Here is a 14,000-nt window from a genome sequence, read left to right as displayed (position 1 = left end):
AACAGCGGAAGTAGGCGCCATCTTGCCATGGCGAATGCCTCTCAAGATTCACGGCTCCCAACATTTAGTCAGTAGTACTGGGGGCAGAAGGGCATGCTCCCATGGGAGTCTTAGGTATGCCCAGCTACTGAGCCAAATGAATAATTAAAAATAAACAATTGTGTGTGTGTGTCTTTCATTTCATAGATCCTTAGTCATCAGGGAAATGCAAATAAAAATGACACTGATATTCCACCTTACACCCATCAGAATAGCTAAGATAAAAAACTCAAGGGAAACCACATGCTAGCAAGGATGCAGAGCAAAAAGAACACTTCTCCATTGCTGGTGGGAGTGAAACCTTGTACAACCTCTCTGGAAATTAATTTGGCAGTTTCTCAGAAAACTGGGAATAATTCTACTCATAACATACCTATAAAACTGCTGGGCATATACCCGCCTGTGTTCTATCATATCACAGGACACCTGCATTGTGATCATAGGAGATTTATTTGTTTGTTTGGTTGGTTGGTTTGTTTTATTAGATATTTTCTTCATTCAAAATGTCTTCTTTGCCAGATTCCCCTCCAATAAAATAAAATAAAACAAACACTAAAACAAACCCCTGTTCCCTCCCCTCTAACCCTGTTCACCACCCCACACCCTACTGCTTCCTGCTCCTGGCATTCCCCTACACTGGGGAATAGAACCTTCACAGGACCAAAGACCTCTCCTCCCATTGATGATTGATTTTGCAATCCTCTACTATACACATGCTTCGAGAACAATCAGTCCTACCATGTATACTCCTTGGTTGGTGTTTTAGTCCCTGGGAGCTCTGAGGGTACTAGTTACTTCATATGGTTTTTCATCCAAATGGGCTGCAAACCCTTCAGCTCCTTGGGTCCTTTCACTAGCTACTTCATTGGGGACCCTGTACTTAGTCCAATGGATGGCTCTGAGCCTCTACTTCTCTATAAGTCGGGTGCTGTCAGAGCCTCTCAGGAGACAGCTATATCAGGCTCCTGTCATCCAGCACTTGCTAGCATCCAAAATAGTGTCTAGATTTGATGGTTGAATATAGGAGGATTCTCAGGTGGAGTAGTCTCTGAATTGTCCTTCCTTTATTCTCTGCTCCATAGTTAGTCTCTACAACTCCTTGCAAGGGTATTTTGTTCACCCATTTAAGAAGGAATGAAGTAGCCACATTTTGGTCTTTCTTCTTCTTGATTTTCTTATACTTTGTGTTTTGTACTTTGTGTATTCCAATATTCTGGGCTAATATCCACTTATCAGAGAATGCATACCATGTGCATTCTTTTGTGATTGGTTTAAGGAGCTTTACTTGTAAGACCAAAACTGGTAACCATCCAGATGTCCCTCAACATATGAATTTGTAAAGAAAATGTTTCATTTATATAATGTAATACTGTGTAGTTATTATACAAGAACAAAAAAGTCTTAACAACATTGATTGCATTTATGGGGTTTCTCTCCTGTGTGTGTTATGTGTTCTGTTATGACATATGAGACCAGATTGACCTGAAAACGCTTTGCCACACTGATGACACTCATAGGGTTTCTTTCCCATATGCATTCTTCTATGTTGTTTAAGATGACTGTTTTCTGAAAAGGCTTTATCACATTGGTTACATTCAAAAGGTTTCTCTTCAGTATGTGTTCTTCTATGTCCTGAAGGTCACTGTTTCTTGTAAAGCCTTTACCACGTTGGTTACATTGGAAAGGTTTCTCTCCAGTATGTGTGCTTCTATGTACTTTAAGGTCACCATTTCTTGCAAAGGCTTTACTACATTGGTTACATTCAAAAGGTCACTCTCTAGTATGTGTTCTTCTATGTATTTGAAGATAACTGTTTCTTGAAAAGGCTCTGCCACATTGGTTGCATTCATAAGGTTTCTCTCCTGTATGTGTTCTTCTATGTAGTTGAAGTTTACCGTTTCTTGCAAAGGCTTTGCCACATTGGTTACATTCAAAAGGTTTCTCTCCAGTATGTGATCTTCTATGTTCTTGAAGGCCCCTATTTGTTGCAAAGCCTTTACCACATTGGTTACATTGGAAAGGTTTCTCTCCAGTATGTGTTCTTCTATGTACTCGAAGGACACTGTTTGTTACAAAGCCTTTACCGCAGTGGTTACATTGGAAAGGTTTCTCTCCAGTATGTGTTCTTCTATGCATTTGAAGATTACTGTTTCTTGCAAAGGCTTTGCCACATTGGTTACATTCAAAAGGTTTCTCTCCAGTATGTGTTCTTCTATGTGCTTGAAGGTGACTATTTGTTGCAAAGCCTTTACCACACTGGTTACATTGTTCCTCTCCAGTATGTGTTCGTCTATGTAATCGAAGGGCACTGTTTGTTACAAAGCCTTTACAGCACTGGTTACATTGGAAAGGTTTCTCTCCAGTATGTGTTCTTCTATGTATTTGAAGAGTGCGGTTTTGTGCAAAGGCTTTGCCACATTGGTTGCATTCGAAAGGTTTCTCTCCAGTATGTGTTTTTCTATGTATTTGAAAATTACGATTTGTTGTAAAGGCTTTACCACATTGGCTACATTCAAAAGGTTTCTCTCCAGTATGTGTTCTTCTATGTAGTTGAAGGTAATCTTTTCTTGCAAAGGCTTTCCCACATTGCTTACATTCGAAAGGTTTCTCTCCAGTATGTGTTCTTCTATGTATTTGAAGTTCACTGTTTCTTGAAAAGGCTTTACCACATTGGTTACATTCATAGGGTTTCTCTCCAGTATGTATTCTTTTATGTCTTATGAGAATAAAATTTCCTGCAAAGGTTTTACCACATTGGTTACATTCAAAAGGATGTTCTCCAGTATATGTTCTTCTATGTATGTGAAGATAATGATTTGTAGTAAAGGCTTTACCACATTGGTTGCATTCGAAAGGTTTCTCTCCAGTATGTGTTCTTCTATGTACTTGAAGATGACTGTGAAATATAAAGGCTTTATTATACTGATGACAATCATAGTGTTTCTCTCCTGTATGTTTTCTTTTGTGATATAACCTCTCTGATATGCAAAGTGTTTACTACATTGGCTACATTCATAAGGTTTCTGTCCAGTACATATTCTTTTATGTCTTAGAAGTGGACTGTTTTGTGCAAAGACATTACCATAATGATTGCATTCAAAAGGTTTATCTCCTGTATAAACTCTTTTTATGGCTTTGAAGAGAACTGTGAGATACAAAGTTTCTACCACATTGGTTACACTCATTTGTTACACACTCCAGCAACTGTTGTTTTATATATTTGGAGACTACTGTGATATGCATAAGCTTCAAAAATGTGGGATAACTTCATAGAGATTCTCTACAGTATGAATTCTTTCATTTCTTTGGGTATGACTCTGAAATGCAAAAACTTTCCCACATTCAATAAACTAAGAGGGGTGCTCTTCAGTATGATTTCTATCATGCCTGCAAAGATAACTGGCATATGTGAAAGCTTTCTCACATTCAAAACACAGATGAATCTTTTCATCTCAGTGAATAAGTTTTATAATTTAGTCTAATTGTAAACAAGAATCTGATCTTAATCTATTATCACTTTGCTTACATCCGTGTGATTCATGGGATGGGAAGAACATTGATGACACGGTTCACATTTATAGCATGCTTTTTTTTTTTAATGAGTTTTGTTACATAATTGAAGAGAACAGTAAGAACTCGGAGTTTTACTACACTGATTTCATTAATAAATTTGGGTATCATGTAACACTACCAAGGCAAACAGAAGAATTTGCACATACCTAGTACTCACAGAAAATTTCCATTGTGTGGTTTTTGTAAATATCCCCAATAACATTGGAAAACTAATTATTTGTAAACTTTTAGCACATTTAGAAGCCTACTCAATGTGGGGAGTACTACATACTTCTAATTGTGCTAGAACAGGGAGAGGTTGTTCCTTCTTTCAATAGTCCTATGTTCACATGCCTTGTTTCCAGTGTAACTAATGGCATCCCTAAGTAAAAAATGAATGGTATAGGGAATAAAGTTTCTCCACAACAGCTGTCTTGACTTTCATAAACTGTCCATCTCACAAAATTTGGCAACATTATTACAACTATATGATTATGCTTATTAGAAGATTTTAGACACATAATTATCACCTACTCAATGTCTATATCTTTTGCAATATCTAGGGGTAGGAGATTAACCACATTGGTAGTTCTACAGGATAATTCTACTGGTCTGTGATTCAAATGGTGAGATCTGTTAAGGCATTATTTCCTTCTCTCTTTACTAAGAAGAATGCCTTGCAAACACAAATTAGATACTTGACATTGTTGTACATGATTCTGTGAGAATGTAATAATCATCCATAACTTAAAGTCCCTTTTTTAACCATGTTGCTTTTCTTTAAAACTCTCAGGACATACTGACATTTCTTACAAAACCTACTCTTACCAGGGGGCACTTGAATATTACCTTTCATATCTTGTAGAACTTTGAAGATGTTCTTGAATTTTATCATCTTCCCAACTGTAGCCTAAAATATAGGACCAAAAAAATTTATGATAATATTACTGGAAGTTACACAAAATTTAAGATACTAACTTCAGTGAACTTTAGAACCATGATTGCTTATTGCCTTCATTCATCATCCTTTTCAACTGAAATTACAAAAAGAAATAACAATAACAAAGAAAGAGCTGTTCGTAAGTTTGAAAAAGTAAAAGGAAATTCACTGCCTTACCTATAGCATTAAGATTCCTATATGTCTCCAGCATCACATCTTTGTAGAGACTCTTCTGAGAAGGATCCAGCAAAGCCCACTCTTCCTGAGTGAAGTTCACATGTACATCATCACAGGTCACTATACCCTAAAATATCCCATAAATGTGTACATAAGAAAATATATTGTTGCTAATCTGGGAGCATCCATCTGGGAGGAACAGGCCCCACAGTTACAAGGGAGTCGCAGGGCAGCAGAGACAGGAACCTCTCGCCTTCCTAGTGATACAGGTGGATCAGCGACCTCCTCTCCCCCTTCCCTCCATGAGGAGGGCCTGCCTCCAGGGAGCACTTTAACCCAGAGACTCAGGTGAGATCTGACATCTTCTCTCTGGTGAGCGCCTAAGCTGGAAGCATCCAGCCGGGAGGCACAGGCCCCACTAGTGGCAGGAGAGTCGCAGGGCTGCAGGAACAGGACAAGAGATACTAAGAACATCAAACACCTAAAATTAAGAGATGGTGAAAGGCCAACCGAAGAATCCTACCAACAGAAACCAAGACTACTTGGCTTCATCAGAACCTAGTACTCCCACCACAGCAAGTCCTGGATATCCCAAAACACTGGAAAAGCAAGAATTGGATCTAAAATTGTATCTCACAATGGTGATAGAGGAACTTAAGAAGGACATGAATAACTCCCTTAAAGAAATACAGTAGAAAACGAGTAAAGAGGTACAAGCCCTTAAAGAAGAAACAAAAAATCCCATAAAGAATTACAGGAGATCACAAGAAAACAAGTAGAAGCACTTAAAGAGCAAACTCAAACATCCATTAAGGAATTGCAGGAAAACACAAAAAACAGGTGAAGGAATTGAGTAAAACCATCCAGGACCTAAAAATGGAAGTAGAAACAATAAAGAAATCACAAAAAGAGACAACTCTGGAGTTAGAAATCTTAGAAAACAAGTCAGGAAACATAGACGCAAGCATCACTAACAGAATACAAGAGGTAGAAGAGAGAATCTCAGGGGCAGAAGATAACATAGACAACATTGATAGAACAGTCAAAGAAAATGCAAAAAGCAAAAAAAACCTAATCCAAAACATCCAGGAAATCCAGGACACAATGAGAAGACAAAATCTAAGGATAATACACACAGAAGAGAATGAAGACCTCCAACTTAAACGGCCAGTAAATATCTTCAACAAAAAACTTCCCTAACCTAAGAAATGAGATGCCCGTAAACATTCAAGAAGCCTATAGAACCCCAAATAGGCTGGACCAGAAAAGAAATTCCTCCCGCCACTAATAGTCAAAACACCAAATGCACAAAACAAAGAAAGAATACTAAAAGCAGTAAGGGAAAAACATATATGTCAAGTAACATATAAAGGCAGGCCTATCAGAATTACACCAGACTTCTCACCAGAGACAATGAAAGCTAGCAGATCCTGGGCAGATGTCATACAGATGCTAAGAGAACAAAAACGCCAGCCCAGACTACTATACCCAGCAAAACTCTCAATCACCATAGACGGAGAAACCAAAGTATTCCATGACAAAACCAAATTCACACAATATATCTCCACAAATCCAGCCCTTCAAAGAGTAATAAATGGAAAACTCCAACACAAGGTATGGAACTACATCCCTGAAAATGCAAAAATGTAATCTACCAACAAAACTAAAAGAAGATAGACACATGAACAAAATGCGAGGTCTAACTACAAAAATAACAAGTGGCAAAAATTACTTTTCCTTAATATCTATTACTATCAATGGACTCATTTATCCAATAAAAAGACATAGACTATCAGATTGGGTACATAAACAGGACCCAACATTTTGCTGCATACAGGAAACCTACCTCAGTGACAAAGACAGACAGTACCTCAGAATAAAAGGCTGTAAAACAATTCTGCAAGCCTATGGCCCCAAGAAAAAACCTGGAGAAGCCAATCTAATATCGAATAAAATCGACTTTCACCATAAAGTGATCAAAAAAGATAACGAGGGACATTTCATATTCATCAAAGGTATGATCTAACAAGATGAACTCTCCATTCTGAACCTCTATGCCCCAAATGCAAGGGCATCTACATTCATAAAAGAAGCTCTACTAACACTCAAAGCACACATTAAACCACACACAATAGTAGTGGGACATCTGGGTTGTTTCCAGGTTCTGACTATTATAAATAAGGCTGCTATGAACATGGTGGAGCATGTGTCCTTATTACATGTTAGAGCATTTTCTGGGTATTTGCCCAGGAGTGGTATAGCTGGGTCCTCTGGTAGAACTATGTCCAATACAAAGGAACCGCCAAACTGATTTCCAGAGTAGTTGTACCAGTTTGCAATCCCACCAGCAATGAAGTAATGTGCCTGACTTGCTGTGGTGGGAGTACTAGGTTCGATGAAGGCAAGTAGTCTTGGTTTCTGTTGGTAGGATTCTTGCGTTTGCCTTTCGCCATCTTTTGTTTTTTGGTGTTAGATGTTCTTAGTGCCTCTGACTAGAACTTATCCTGTCCCTGCTGTCCTACAACTCCCCTGTGACTCGTGGGGCCTGTGCCTCCCGGCTGGCTGCTCCCATGCCAGAAACTCAGAGAGAAAATGGCCGATCAAATTCTTTAATTTGTTTAAAACTATATTGTAGTCATGCTAAATATAATATAGCCAATTATAGGAATAACCCTTAGGTAGCATTCTGTTTCATAAGCAAATATATAAAAACAGACAAGGATTATTTAACTCAGATATGGTTTGTAGACACTTTTTGCCTTCAAACCTATTAGATATGCACTGAATATGGTATTTAAGATGTTTAAGCTTACCATGACTGACAGGGATTTTCATATCGTAGTAATGACTTACAAGGTATCTGAGAAGATAATAGACACAGCAACAAAAGACTCCAGTTGATTGTGTTAATGCTAACCACTGGGAAAGACTGCCTCAGTGCCCCACCCACTCCTCTGGCATGGCCCAAACCCTGGACATACAAATGCAAGTGAATCAATTGCTCCACTTTGCCCAGAAAATTTGATGTCAGTCCCTCCCATGCTCCTCCTCCATAGGAATGTATATGTCTGCCCCATTGCCACAGAGACCCCAGGAGCTTGGGGTGACTGTTTAGGTAAAGACTATGGACAAGTCTATGTCCTTTGAATTGATACATAGCACATTATAATTTATTCCTCTCAGGTCTCTGATCACATTAAGAGCTAAATTAACTGTAGCTTTGTCAGTCATGCAACAGCAATCATCTTTTCCCCCTAAGGCTACAAGCACCTTATTACTTCATTAATTAATAAAATCAAGGAGTCTCTGCTTGAGAAACAGAAAGCAGGTTTACCTTTCAGGCTTCATTGTTAAAGGAAAAGCAGGTTTCATATGTTAGTTTTTACTAAAAGAACCTGCATTACAATGACTGTTCTGATTAATATGTACTTATGTCTCTTGTAAATGATTAAAATTGACTCAATCTCCATACAAGGCCTAAGCATATAAAATCTTAAAAAATTCTAAGGATCTCAACAATGATTTGAACTATGTAGATATAAGGAACATTTCAGATTTCTTACTCCCTCTGTGCTGTTATTGTCATGATCCTTCAGAAGTTCCACATTTGGTAGAACACTGACTGCTTATTACTCACTGACAACATAAGGATTTTGAATTTTCTTTGTTTCTTTTATTCATATAATTTAAAGGTGTTTTTTAATATGGTAAAATAATTTTTTCAATCTATATAACCTGATCTCTAAATACACACCCACACACCCCCACACACAGACTGAAGATTAAGGCAGTCAGCTTTCTAGATCATCATTATAAAGAAGGACCTGATGGAGCACAGTGAGTAAGTTAGTAATTTCTAAGCAGGTTTTAACCATGACATATAAAGGAAGACATGTTGGTGGGTATATAACTTAGTGAGATTCACTTGACCCAAAGCACATGAAATTTCCTAGTAGGGTACACACTGCATAAGGTACTCTCCTATGAAAATATGTGCAATACTGTTTGACTCCAATGGGTCAAGAACCTTTGTAAGTAAATATAGATGCCACATTGTGTCAAAGTGTGTTCTAAGTCTTCATAATAAATAGTATTGAGAATTCTGAGTGTTTACAATTGACTTACCAAACACCTTTTCAGTTTTATATTGTTAGGAATTTCCTTCAGATTGTATTCAATTTATGGTACAAATTCAACAAAGGAAAAATTTTAATATTGATACACCATGTTCCCATGGATGATTTACTTCATTCATTCTTTTATTTAAATAGTTACTTAATCCTTGAAATATATAGTTTATTCTGCTAAAAAGTGGTATGTGGTTGGGCAAATCACTCAGTACATATTCTTCTAGGATGACCTAAGTTCAGATCCTACTACCAAGTTGGGAGGCTTATAAACTCCTGTTACTGCAGTTCCAGGGTTCCTGAAACCATCTTCCCTGGTGTAGTGGCTATTCCTGGTTGTCAACTTGACTATATCTGGAATGAACTACAATCCAGAACAGGAAGGTTCATCTATGATCCTAATCTGGAGGCTGGGAGATACAAGTTTCTGACCTGGATCTTGGCATGGAGATCTTGAGGCTTAGTGGCTATGAATCCTAGATTAAGACAGGGAGATCAATGAGTTCAAAGTCATATGGAACAAAGCAAGTCCCAGATCCAGGCATGGTGGGACATGCCTTTAATCTGGGCCACACCTTCTGCTGGAGACCTACATAAAGACATTGAAGGAAGGAAGATTTACTCTCTCTTCCTCACCTACTTGCCTTGTGGGACTGAGCAACTGATGGATTCTGGGACTTCCATTCACAGCTGCTGCTGACCATTGTTGGAGAGTTGGTCTTCAGACCATGAGTCATCAAAAAATTCCCTTATTATAAAGAGACTACCTATAAGTTCTGTGACCCTAGAGAACCCTGACTAATACAGAAATTGGTACCATCATAGTGGTGTATTCCTGTGACAACTGGACCATGTTTTGGGGAGGACTGTGGAAGAAGTTTGAGACTTTGGGCTAGAAGAGCCATTAGGATGTTAAGAACTCTGTGGAGAGGGCAGCAGGGACAGGATCCTCTCAGCCTCCGAGTGACAGCTGTGGATCTGCAATCCTCTCGGCCACTACCCTGCCAGTGGAGAGCCTGCCTCCAAGGGAGTGATTTAACCCAGAGACCCAGGTGAGATTCGCGATTTTCTCTCTGGTGACTTTCTAAGGCAGGACCAGCTAGGAGGCACACGCCTCAGGAGTCACAGGGGAGTCACAGGGCTACAGGGTCAGAATCTTCTCAGCCTCCAAGTGACAGTGGTGGATCAGGAACCCTTTCTGGCCCTTTCCTGCCAGTGGAGAGCCTGCCTCCAGGGAGTGTTGTAACCAAGGTACTCACACATTTATGCCCAGGATTTACCAGAGGAGAGCTGATCTCCCAAAAGTACTGACACAGGCTTACAGGCACATAGGAGGAACAAGCTCTAGTCAGAGACAGAAAGAACATCAAATACTAGAGATCAACAGATGGCGAAGGGCAAACACAAAATCCTACCAACAGAAATCAAGACTACTTGGCTTCATCAGAACCTAGTACCCCAACCACAGTGAGTTCTGGATATCTCAAAAGACCAGAAAAGCAAGATTTGGATATAAAATCCTATGTCATGATGGTGCTACAAGAATTTAAGAAGGACATGAATAACTCCCTTAAAGAAATACAGCAGAACACAGGTAAAGAGGTACAAGCCCTTAAAGAGGAAGCAAAAATATCCAATAAAGAATTAGAGGAGATCGCGAATAAACAAGTAGAAGTCCTGAAAGAGGAAACACAAAAATCTCTTAAAGAATGACAGGAAAACACAAACAAACAGGGAAAGGAATTGAGCAAAATCATCCAGGACCTAAAAATGGAAGTAGAATCAACTAAGAAATCACACAGAGAGACAGCTCTGGAGTTAGAAATCTTAGGAAAGAAGTCAGGAAACATAGATGTAAGAATCACCAACAGAATACAAGAGGTAGAAGAGAGAATCTCAGGGGCAGAAGATACCATAGAAAAGATTGACACAACAGTCAAAGAAAACGCAAAATGCAAAAAGATCCTATTTGAAAACACCCAGGAAATCCAGGATATAAGGAGAAGACCAAACCTAAGGATAATAGGTATAGAAGAGCGTGAAGACCTCCAACTTAAAAGGCCAGTAAATATCTTCAACAAAATTATAGAAGAAAACTTCCCTAACCTAAAGAAATAGATGCGCATGAACATACAAGAAGCCTACAGAACTCCAAATCGACTGGACCAAAAAAGAAATTCCTCCCGACACATAATAGTCAAAACACCAAATGTACAAAACAAGGAAAGAATACTAAAAGCAGTAAGGGAAAAAAGGCAAGTAACATATAAAGGCAGGCCTATCAGAATTACACCAGACTTCTCACCAGAGACTATGAAAGCTAGAAAATCCTGGGCAGATGTCATACAGACCCTACAAGAACACAAATGCCAGCCTAGGCTACTATACCCAGCAAAACTCTCAATCACCATAGATTGAGAAACCAAAGTATTCCATGACAAAACCAAATTCACACAATATTTCCACAAATCCAGTCCTTCAAAGGGTAGTAATTGGAAAACCCCAACACACGGAGGGGAACTACATCCCTGAAGAAACAAAAATGTAATCTTCTAACAAATATAAAGAAGATAGACACATGAACGGAATTCCAGCTCTAACTACAAAAATTACAGGAGGCAACAATTACTTTTCCTTAATATCTATTAATATTAATGGACTAAATTCCCCAATAAAAAGAAATAGACTATCAGATTGGTTACATAAACAGGACCCAACATTTTGCTACATACAGGAAAACCACCTCAGTGACAAAGACAGACACTACCTCAGAATAAAAGGCTGGAAAACAATTCTCCAAGCCAATGGCCCCAAGAAAAAAGCTGGAGTAGCCATTCTAATATCGAATAAAACCAACTTTCACCCTAAAGTAATCAAAAAAGATAACGAGGGACACTTCATATTCATCAAAGGTATGATCTACCAAGATGAATTCTCAATTCTGAACCTCTATGCTACAAATCAAAGGGCATCTACATTCATAAAAGAAACTTTACTAAAGCTTAAAACACACATTGCACTGCACACAATAGTAGTGGGAGATTTCAACACCCCACTCTCTGCAATGGACAAATCATGGAAACAGAAACTAAACCAGGACACAGTGAGACTAACAGAAGTTATGAAACAGATGGATTTAACAGATATCTATACAACTTTTTATTCTAAAACAAAAGGATATACCTTCTCAGAAACTCATGGTACCTTCACCAAAATTAACCATATAATTGGTCACAAATCAGGCCTCAACAGATACAAGAAGATTGAAATAATTCCTTGTATCATTTCACCATGGACTAAGACTGATCCTCAATAAAAACATAAACAATAGAAGGACAACATACACATGGAAGCTTAACGACGCACTACTCAATGATAACTTGGTGAAGGAAGAAATAAAAAAAGAAATTAAAGACTTTCTAGAGTTTAATGAAAATGAAGCCACAACATACCCAAACTTATGGGACACAATGAAAGCAGTCCTAAGAGGAAAACTCAAAGCTTTAAGTACCTACTAAAAGAAACTGGAAAGTGCACACACCAGCAATTTGAAAGCACACCTGAAAGCGCTAAAACAAAAAGAAGCAACTTCAGCCAAGAGGAGTCAAAGGCAGGAAATAATCAAACTCAAGGCTGAAATCAACCAAATGGAAACAACAACAAAAAAAACTATAAAAAAGACCAAGCAAACCAGGAGCTGGTTATTTGAGAAAGTCAACAATATAGATAAACCCTTAGCTCGACTAACTAGAGGGCACAGAGACAGTATACTAAATAACAAGATCAGAAATGAAAAGGGAGACATAACAACAGATACTGAGGAAATAAAAAAAAAAAAATCATGACATCCTACTACAAAAGACTATACTCAACAAAACTGGAAAACCTGGATGAAATGGACAGTTTTCTAAACAGATACCAGTCCCAAAGTCAAATCAAGATCAGATCGATTATGTAAACAGTCCTATATCTGCTAATTAAATAGAAATAGTCATTAATAGTCTCCCAACTAAAAATGCCCAGGACCAGATGGGTTTAGTGCAGAGTTGTATCAAACCTTTAAAGAAGACCTAATACCAATACTCCTAAAACTATTCAATAAAATAGAAACTGAAGGCACTCTATCCAATTCGTTCTAAGAAGCCACAATTACTCTTATACGTAAACCACATAAAGACCTAACAAAGAAAGAAAACTTCAGACCAATTTCCCTAATGACTTATCGATGCAAAATACTCAATAAAATTCTTGCAAACCGAATCAAAGAACACATCAAAACGATATCAACCATGATCAAGTAGGCTTCATCCCAGGGACTCAGAGATGATTCAATGTATGGAAACCCATCAACATAATTCACTACATAAAAAAGCTCAAAGAAAAAGACCACATGATCATCTCATTACATGCTGAGAAAACATTTGATAAAATCCAACATCCCTTCATGATAAAAGTCTTGGAAAGATCAGGAATTCAAGGCCCATACTTAAACATAGTAAAAGCAATATACAGAAAACCAGTAGCCAACATCAAACTAAATGGAGAGAAACTTGAAGAAATCCCACTAAAATCAGGGACTAGACAAGGCTGCCCATTCCCTACCTATTCAATATTGTACTTGAAACCCTAGCCAGAGCAATTAGACAACAATAAGGGGATCAAAGGCATATGAATTGGAAAGTAGTCAAATTATCACTATTTGCTGATGATATGATAGCATACTTAAGTGACCCTAAAAATTCCACCAGACAGCTCCTAAACGTGATGAACAACTTCAGCAAAGTAGCTGGATATAAAATTAACTCAAGCAAATCAGAGGCCTTCCTCTACACAAAGGATAAACCAATGAAGAAAGAAATTAGGGAAACAACACCCTTCACAATAGTTACAAATCATATGAAATATCTTGGTGTGCCTCTAACTAAGCAAGTAAAAGATCTGTTTGACAAGAACTTCAAGTTTTTGAAGAAGATCTCAGAAGATGGAAAGATCTCCCATGCTCATGGATTGGAAGGATTAATATAGTAAAAATGGCCATCTAACCAAAGGCAATCTACAGATTCAATGCAATCTCCATCAAAATTCCAACTCAATTCGTCACAGACTTAGAAAGAGCAATTTGCAAATTCATCTGGAACAACAAAAAACACAGGATAGCCAAAACT

General features: G+C 38.1%; 1 pseudogene; it reads right to left on the bottom strand.

Moving 5' to 3' along the window:
• Positions 1 to 1,217: 1,217 nt before the first annotated feature.
• The window catches only part of LOC116091118, a 16,184-nt pseudogene continuing 3,401 nt past the window's right edge, over positions 1,218 to 14,000 (bottom strand).

This window comes from Mastomys coucha, unplaced genomic scaffold (assembly GCF_008632895.1).
Source record: "Mastomys coucha isolate ucsf_1 unplaced genomic scaffold, UCSF_Mcou_1 pScaffold15, whole genome shotgun sequence".
NCBI lineage: Eukaryota > Metazoa > Chordata > Mammalia > Rodentia > Muridae > Mastomys > Mastomys coucha.
Note: the sequence above shows the minus strand (reverse complement) of the source record. Positions and strands in the feature narration are given on the sequence as shown.